This window comes from Nothoprocta perdicaria, unplaced genomic scaffold, assembly GCF_003342845.1.
Source record: "Nothoprocta perdicaria isolate Ctin4 unplaced genomic scaffold, notPer1 scaffold_25, whole genome shotgun sequence".
In the NCBI taxonomy this organism is placed as follows: domain Eukaryota; kingdom Metazoa; phylum Chordata; class Aves; order Tinamiformes; family Tinamidae; genus Nothoprocta; species Nothoprocta perdicaria.
This window is the reverse complement of record NW_020455477.1, coordinates 1334376-1343879: the sequence shown is the minus strand read 5'-3', so window position 1 is coordinate 1343879 and position 9504 is coordinate 1334376.

The following is a 9504-nucleotide window of genomic DNA, read 5'->3' as shown; positions in this document are numbered from 1 at the left end:
CGCCGCCCGCGCCACGAGGCCGCCGCCTCAGCGAGCGCGCGGCCCCGCCCCGGCCGTTAACGGCTGCGGCCCCAACCGCCTCCCGCGGCGCGGGAGCTGCTCTCCTGCCCCCTCTCCCCGCYTCTCCTCCGGGCGCCGCCTCCGAGACACCCCGAGCGAGCCCCGCGGAGCAGCACCCCGTTGCGACACCCCGGGAATCCTGGGGGGCTCTGCAGGCACCCACCTAACGCAACGACAGCCCGACAGAAGTTGATTATTTCTGTTAACGACCATGGGCAAAAGCACTCGGGCAGCCTCCCCAGGTGACCAAGGGGGCTGCTGAAGAAGACACCCACTGCCCTTTTGGGAAATAACAGTTTACAGCCCCCAACAGCCAAAGGAACATTGTGGGTAACTAATGAAAAAAATCTTCTCTTGTACGGGCAGTGGAAGCAAAGTCACTTCACCGCTCACACCAAAGTGCCTGGCACCCTTTATTGGCCACCATTTGCTCCCAGCTAGTCAGCCTTTCCCCTCAAAGCTGAACCTTCCCTACCATCAGTATCACACCTTTAAACCTGCAGCTGATCATCTTCTGCATGTCCCTATTTGTCACATATCCCTAAAACTGAGTCTCAAACTAATCCTATGGATTTGCAGAACGCCAGGACTCAGCTCCTTTCCCACGCATGCTTTCACATGCTCGTGCCTGCCTATGCCAACAGGACCAGACCAGAAAGATGTGGTGACACCACCCAGTTCACACCAACATTAATCACAACCTGCCCCAGAGCTTTTGTAGCTATTAAGCGTCATTTCAACAAGGTTCCACTTGCAAAGCCAGGTATTTCAGCTCCCGGCCACCATCACACCATTCTGTCAGCCCTTATCTGCATGGCCTCTGCAATCCTAGGGTCATGATGACCAGTGATCACTGCCCTGGCAGTAACCACACACAGTTGAGCGTGCCTTCGTTGATGCTGTGAGCTCCCAGAGCCAACAGGCCTAGCAAAGACACAGGGCATGTTTCTCTGGCTATACCAGTAAGCTCGCCTAACCGGTACAACCACAGCTGGACCCTGGAGCTCCTCCTCATCTTCTGATCTAGGATGTAGGAATTCACATGGCTTGGCCTCACAGAGTACCAGACACAAAGGCATCATTGGCAGCGTGGAGAGCAGGGCCTCACACCTCCATCCATCTGCAGGCTGGATGGAGGAGCCCTCACCTACTGCTGCTCTCAGCACATGAGCTCAGAGAGGCTCAGGTGCCAGATGAGCGGCCTCCTGGCCAGCACCTGCACGTCAAATACACAGAAGCTGCTGTTCTTCCCAGCTACCAGCACCACATTAGATCACAGCTAATTTATCACCAAAAAAAGGAAAAGCCAACCACCTGAAAAAGATATCTTACAGAGGAATAAAAGATAAACTGTGGGACCCCAGATGGAGAACAAGGGGACTCCTGATTGCCATTTCCTAGGTCACTTCAGGGCACAGTAAGACTACATAAAGCTCAACAGTGGCACAAAGAAATCTGACCTATCCCTACCCACAAAGCTGAATACACACTTCAGAGAAAAATCATCTCCATATGGAAAGAGTGATTTATGAGGATAGCAAATGCTTGCCAGGACAGTTACACTTCCATCTGCATCCAGAACAAAGTGCAATTCACAAAGGATTTGGAATTCAGGAACTTCCAATCTGCTCTCTCTGCCTAATAAAAAGATGTAATTTTCTTCACAGAATCTCTTTGGAGTATAAAATACAGATGTACACACAAAAGATACAGAAACTTTGTTGGAGATAAAAATCATTATGTTACTTATAGCATAAAAACAACATATGAATTCAAAGATATTAGTACCTTGAAGTTTTCTGTGTGTAAAACCCATCTGTTTGTATTTTATCAAGATGAAATTAGAGGAGCCAAACAACACTCACAAGGGAGGGCACTGGGGCTGCAAGTCACTGCCATCTTCGGAATTATGGATGGTCCCCACCATATCACTTGGTATTTTAGCGCAATCTACAACCTTTTACACATGCCCCTGATCATTATGAATCCACACTACTTCAGTATTAATGCTTTCAACARCATTAATACTACCACATATCATCAGAAATTGCTTCTCTGTCAACATTTTGAGTTGTTGTGGAATTTGTTTGAGCAAATTCCACAAGTTAAGGATTCTGATGCATTAACCAAACTTGGCTTTTCCTATGCATGGATGCTAAATCTGTGAACAACTCCCTAACATCCACCAACTGCTATTMCACATGGCCAAAACACTGTAATGTGGCCCTATCTGACCTCAATTCAAAGAGGTAAATTGGCAACGTAAATTACAGGGGCTGGTCACTGTGAAACRCATCCCTGTCCAAGGAGGTTCGCATTAAATTCATGGTTTATTTAGATTTCAGGCTGCTGATCCTGTCTCGGCATTATTTTAAGGAGACTAATTATATTCCAACTGTTTCGTTTGTATACGGCTTGTGGGCAAACTGGTGTCTCCTTGTTCTCTGATATCTCATTGAGCTTCTTTGTATTATAAAGTACAGTATGAGAAAAAAGACMCTTATCTACAGACCAGTCTAATGCAATTGTGATCATGAAATTATCTATAAAGGAATAAACATCACACGCAAAAGTCAAATGGAAATAGATTAAGAAAAAAAATGCATAAACACTCTCCGCCTTTTTTAAATTAGGGTTCTTGGCCTCCCTCCCAACAGAGACAACAGGAGTGTTACCAACTTCTTCTGAAACTAAATTCACAAAGAAACAGCTTCTGGTTACCACTCCTGAAAAACATCTTTTGTCTTTTAGCAGTGCTGCAGCACATTACAACAGAGTGATCACACTATATCTGAATTTTTCTGGTAAATAGAAGTTGAGATAAAACAAAAACAAGCAATATTGAAATACAAACTATATGTATTTGAAAAGGAAGTTGTTAACAGGTATTAATTTGAGAGTCATTTTACTGTAACTGCATACTGTTAAACTATATCAGATATGAAGCTGGTCCTCATGCACCTGTTATATCCAAGACTTAAAAAAAAAAAAAAAAAAGGATTTGAATTTCCTAAAAAAGTGCAAAGAACACTGCAAACTAAGTGAAAGCTTGCTAAGAAATAATGAATTCACAGCACTGTCTTAGTCAAATAACAAAGACAGGAAGCTGCCTTAGAAATCACTGAAGTAATTGCACTTCTGTCCCAATGTTTCAGGCTCTGCATCCCTTTACATCATTTTAAAGCTCCCATAGATACTACCTAGTATCACCTTTGATGAGGATCACTTGGATGCTCTAGAAGAGCAGAACTCTGAGCTGCAGCTTGTAAGGAGTCTCTAATACAGAGAAGTAACCAACAAAAGGGAACAAATAAAGGGCAGAGATAACAAAACAAAAAGCTGTTCCACACTGTAGTAATMGTCTTTCTAGCTACAACAGAAATCAAAATATTTTAAGTCTCAYGACAGTATGAACTTTATGCTTTGAGATTTTCTTTATTAACTTTAATCATTTCTATATTGGTTCAGCACTTCAAGTTTGTTTTATCTTTAAAATCAACAATCATGGATTATTAGTCTTTATCTCTACTGAGATTTTTTTTWAAATTTATGGCAGAATAGCATTTCATCTTCCAGGAGACAGATTCCTGTGTTACAGCTATCTTCCAATTTTGCAATTGTTAGAGCAYGATCCCTTTTCATGTTTGCACAACTCAGATGAGTCCAGTTTAACAAGATTTGTAGTGTCCCATTTCTGCCTCCCTGAATAATGTTGCATCTTCAGCAGCTTTACTCAGAAGTCTGGTACAACTCAAATTAATTCAGCCACTGATCTCTATCAGAGGATGTCTAGACTGAAACTTAGGTTTCAGTCTCAMTTCCTTTTACTGTATATGTGCAAGCAAGTAGGAAGAAAGCAGTCACTGTTCTCACACTCGAGGCTGCAGTCTTGTTCTTAAGGAGGGGATTTCCCTCACTTCCAAATTGTAGTAGATTCAAATTATGTGACAGAAATTCATATATTATTAGAGAAAAAAGTACAGGAATATGAGGTATTAATTCTAGGGTTACTCCTTCACTAATGTTTTCAGGCTCTATACTTCTTGTTTTACACAAGACTTTGAGCCGTCTGAATCCTTCTTTCCATTCCCTCATAGGACAGCAGCTGGGTTTCTCAGCCACCTTCCTGGCTACTCTTCATCTAGCAAAAGGTCACAGCCTCTGAGAGCACCCGTTCCTCGAGAGCACTGCTTTCACATCACAAGCTACTCTGCGATGCTTTAGCTCTCATTCTTAGTGCTTTTAAACTGCTCGCAGTTCTGGAAGGAAGCCCTTTGAAGTCAGTTCCTGACGCCTGCCTCTCTCCACCACATGCCTGAGACCTGATGTCACCTTTTCCCAGCTGCCCTGTTCCTGCATCACCCCGAATGCCATGGGATAGTTCTAGCCAGCGCCTGGCAAAATTAGCCCTTGCCTAGTGATTCTGAGTGCCTTGATGACTCGCGCGTGTATTTTAACACTGCGTTTCTACAGCCTCCTGGGTTGCCACTGTCATTGCTCACCAGATTACCTCAATCTGACATTTACCAGGTCTTGGGATATGTTTTTAATAATGTCATAACTATTGGGGTTGATGCAATGGCAAAGCTGCTCACCCAGGTTTCTCTAACCGTTCTACTGCATTAACCTAATTTTCCAAATTTTCCATTAGGTAATAGGAGGGTGCCTTTTTTATTTTAAATTCTTCATCATTGCTACTCATACAGCTTGATAGCATTTAAGTTATCTCTGCAGGGAGCCGCTTAATTTAGCCCTCAACCACTGTTGTGCAGTATATCTCATTGAAGTTAAATGTCATATTTTCACCTCTGGCTCTCAAGCGTGACTTCCTGATGATAGCACACTCAGTCTCCTCTATTTCAGTAATAATCAAGCAATCAGCAATTAAAGTACATGCTCTCTAGAAACATTAACACATTTCATTATTTTCTCTCTCTATTCTTCCACTAGCTGATTAAACCCCAAATAATAATTACAAATTCTACATTGTTCCTGGTGGTTATTCAATGAACATGGGAAAAGATGCCTTATCTGCCTGTACTTGCCAGCATTTCCCTTTTTTCTGCCTCACATCATAAAAATCTTCCTTTGTTTATGTTTTAGAGTACAGAGGACCGCTGTTTGTGCATGGCTCAAACTTCCCAAGTACAAACATACGTGGTACCAGCTAGCAAATAACAATCTTCCATTCAGAACACCCGCTGGCCTAGGTGCAGATTGAACTCCAAACAAAGGTACCTTGAACAGTTACTTTGGCCCATCCCATTATTTCCCCCTTCCCTTTTATTTCCCCCACCAAGTGCAGCTACCATACAGCCAGAAGCTTCCTAATCTTTGGACTGGGAAATTTATAMGCATCTCATACCACGAGGGTTCTGCATGGTCACAAGAGGTGTGAGAGTRTGTCAGAACAAAAAGAAATATTTTGTCAAGCCCTTTACAAGAGTTTTTCTAAATGTGCAAGCAAGGCATAACATGAAGAAAAAGACATTTGGATTTTCTCTTAATGGAGAAATCACCACAGGCAGCAGAAATCTCAGATTAAGATTGAGGCTGAAATTTTCAGAAGAGGAAGTCTGTGTGGGACCACACGCATGGAACAAAGTGTCCCATATAAAAAGATCTTTAAATACGCCAAGAAAACATCCATATAATTCACTGCTGATTTCCACCCTCCAACAGAAAAAAAATGTTTCCCTTTTGCAAAGGTTTGGCAGCCACCTCTGTAGGCAAATTGCTTCACCACGGACACCTTAACATAACCCATAAGTCATTTTGCTCAGTGTCACTAGATGACTGAATGACATTTGGTGTCCATGACACATCAGTTTGGAAAAAAAGTTTCTGCTCAGGGTTTACATTCTAMAGTAGCTGTAATCAAAGTGATTTTAATACTAATTTAAGAGCATAAGCAAACTACTTAAYCTCAAGCTTTCACTGCCACATTCTAGAGTCTTTTCTGATTATCAACATAATCAGTGCTCATCATTTACTAATAACACTTCTATCCAAGTGTTATTCCAAATACAACTTCAAATTTTAATAGCACATATGATATACAGAGAGCTTCACTGAGAGCAGCTTCAAAACAGCGTTAAAGTACCAGGTTTGCCTGTTCTAGAGAGAGCATCTACAGTGACCTATCTAGAAAGTGGGTTATTTGGATAGTTATTTCACTGATTTAAAGCTCTATTCAGTACTTTGCTGCAAGCATTAACTTCTGCAATGAAATTCTACAGAGAGGCCTCCAAAATACAGGACTCAAGGATTACCTAAACACATGCCACTCTTTTATTGGTGTTTCAAGCAACTCAGATCAAAGTACAAATGCCTTTTAAGGGAGCAGGTGTTTAGAACAAGAAAATGCCTCAAAGCAACMCTCAGCATAACAGCACACACACGCAGCCGCTCTCCAGCATCATTTATGATCCCAAACAGCTTCCCTGCCTCCCTGGAATGAGGCAAGCCATTCTTGCACCACCTAACTGCTTCTAAGAGGAGCCAAGGTCCAGCTGCTCTGCCTAGCAAAGCAGCCTAGCTGCCTTCACTCAGGCCAGGGRAGCTGGGCAGATAAGGACAAAACTGCAAGATGCCCCCCTCTTCAGGAGCTCCATTCCCAGGGAATCATGAACCTGACTAGAATTAGGATTGCATTTTCTAAACACTTCCCCTAGGAGCAGCAATTGGCTTCCTAGGCAACCACAGCAGCCACACGCTTTATTATTTACATAGTGATAGGGGTGAGGAGGGGAAGGAGACAAAAATGCCCTTATGCATCCACGCAAGGGGTTCCTAGTTCATGAGCATTCCTGCCCAAAGCTGCAATTTCTGTTAAATTCAGATTCAGCCTGCTAAAGCAGCAGGCAGCAGAGTTATTTGGAGCGACAGCTTCCTAGCCTCCCATSGCTGGAGAGAGGGGAGCAGATGGTGAGATGCCAGCAAAGCTCGCTTGAACATGTCTCAGTGTTTCCTGTCCCCAAGGAATTCCCGAGTGCCGTGGTGGGGAGGATGTCTGGCTCCTCTGGCAGACAAGGAGCTGAAAACTTGTCTCTGAAATGTTAAGTTTATTTTTACTGCTATACATAGTTCTGAAAATTGCCAAAACACAAATTAGGAAGGCTACTCACCCGAGGGTATGGAGACACCTCAGCACTGGAATTATCTGTACCAACTTGCCCATATTCCCAACCTCTAATACACTTCAACCCTGCTCACGAAGTGTCCCCATGAGACATGGGAAGGGATAACTGCTCCTTCCAAGCATCACCTTTCTGTTAAAAGTCAATGCCAAGGGTACCCCTATAACAAGTCAACCATCCCAGAAAGATGCATTTCTACCAAACCATAAAGCTAATACCTCCGGATACTTGATAAAGTCACGGATGAGCTTGTGTTGACATGCAGCTCTCATCCAAACCTCTTGCACCATAAATCCACACAGAACAGCAAGTATTACACATCTCTCTCCTTAGCATAGTCAGTAACACTAGCTTGTATTAAACCCAACAGGTACAGATATATTTGGCATGCTGATTTGATAATCCATCCTATGCATATATATGCAAATACAAATAATATGTAGTAGAGACACTATCTGAATACAGATAATAAATCACTGCATTAGCTGAGATGAAGAACACCAAATCATTCAATCTAAATCTTGCTTCCTATTTCTGTGAACAGATCAATTGGCTGTAGATGTAAGACATGTACAGCCTGGAGCTGTACCCTAGTTTAAGCACGATGAATAGCACAGTAATACTCACCTTCCCTAACTTAATCCTACTACTTAAACTAACCCTGGCCATGATATATTGTGAATCAGTGGAAGGCTTCCCACACGCATACTGTTTGTTACCAGCTGAGCTTTCAGCATGAACACCAACACTTAAAATTGCACCAGGCAAGACTAGTTGTGCACTACACAGAAAGCCAGATAGCTCAACATAATTTCTTTAGTAGCATTTGAGAGTTTTTAGGTCAAGAATATACCTCTTTTTCTTCAGGCCTTGAGCACGTCAAAAGATAAGTGTTTCAAACTGCAAAYGTCTTCACTATTAATAAACAGAAGGCAGCTCTTAAGAGTTGTAGGAGTAAAGAAATGAGGGTAGAGCACAAAGTGAATGAGTAGCAAAGCTTTTTCTCATAGCGAGAAAGGAAGTGGCGGAGTGCGGTTAAGCTCAGCTTGTCTTTCTATTCCCACACAGGGTGAACATTTTTAACTCTAGTTTCCTCCTCACTGCTTTCCTGAGCAGAGCTAGCCAAATAAACAAACCAGAAATTTTGAGAGCTGACTCATAAGAGAACTTGCTTCTACATGGAAAAGTAAAAACCTTTTAGTATTTCATCCCACCTAGATGAGCCTAGTGTCACACAACAGTGATGAGCAGGCAGAAGACTGTATTCCAAGCAGCTCAAGACAAGGTCAAAGCAATTGCAGCACGACCTAWTTCCTTTGGGGTCATTTCAGCCATTCCTGATCCCTTACAAATCCTCTCACAGTACATTCTGGAAAGAACCCTAGCCATAAGGATTCCATAGCCAGCCAATTCCTAATCCTTTTTTTTTCCTCTCTCTCTTTCTTTTCTCCTCTCCCTGCATGAGACCATGTGCTTTTCAAATACTGCACAGCTGAAGTCTCAAGGATCCAAGCCAGAGCTTCATCAGAACTAATTTTGACATTTTAACTGAAATGGAACAGAGATTGTTCAATAAATAGGAAGTGAAAATAAACATGCACGCCTTCAGACATACAGACTTCTAAGAAATAGCTTCACAATAAGCTTAAAAATTGAGGTGATGGATATGATCCTGACCTTCTATAATAGGTACTCTGCACAGCAGAGGGTGGTAAAGCCAGGAGGAAGGGTGCAAAATATGGACCAGATATATCCAAAGATCATAATTTAGAAAGGTGTTTATAGCTCCCATTCAGATTTTGATAAAAATTTTGTAACATATTTCCAGGTCCTCAAGTCATAAGTGTCTTTATTTTCCTGAAATCTAAAGCCACCTCCTAAAGCTGTCCCCATATTCCTTGTTTAAGCTTCCTTTAGACTCAGAGCACTATTTAGCACCACTTTTTACAGGCAAACACAGTTATACTCCCCTCAGTCCCACTCCTAGAGACACAGAATTGAGACTAAGAGGAGCTTTACTTACCTCAGGCTCTGGAAAGCCAGGCAGTAAGCCCAGCTCTGGTGACTCTTGGGTGCCCACCTCATTCACGAGGCTCCTGAAGCAGTCAGGCCTGGTACCATCAAGGAGATCCCTAGTAAATGGACCTGCAGAACTCAAAGAGAAAATACTGGCTCAGGGCTGAACTTAAATGGGCTCCTGACCCCACAATCAGGAGTAGATGGGACCCAGGTGGGACTAGTCACGGTTATTAGGGCACCTGGGTGCCCTCAGGGCCCCAACACACACTGCTTTCCCCTGTGAACC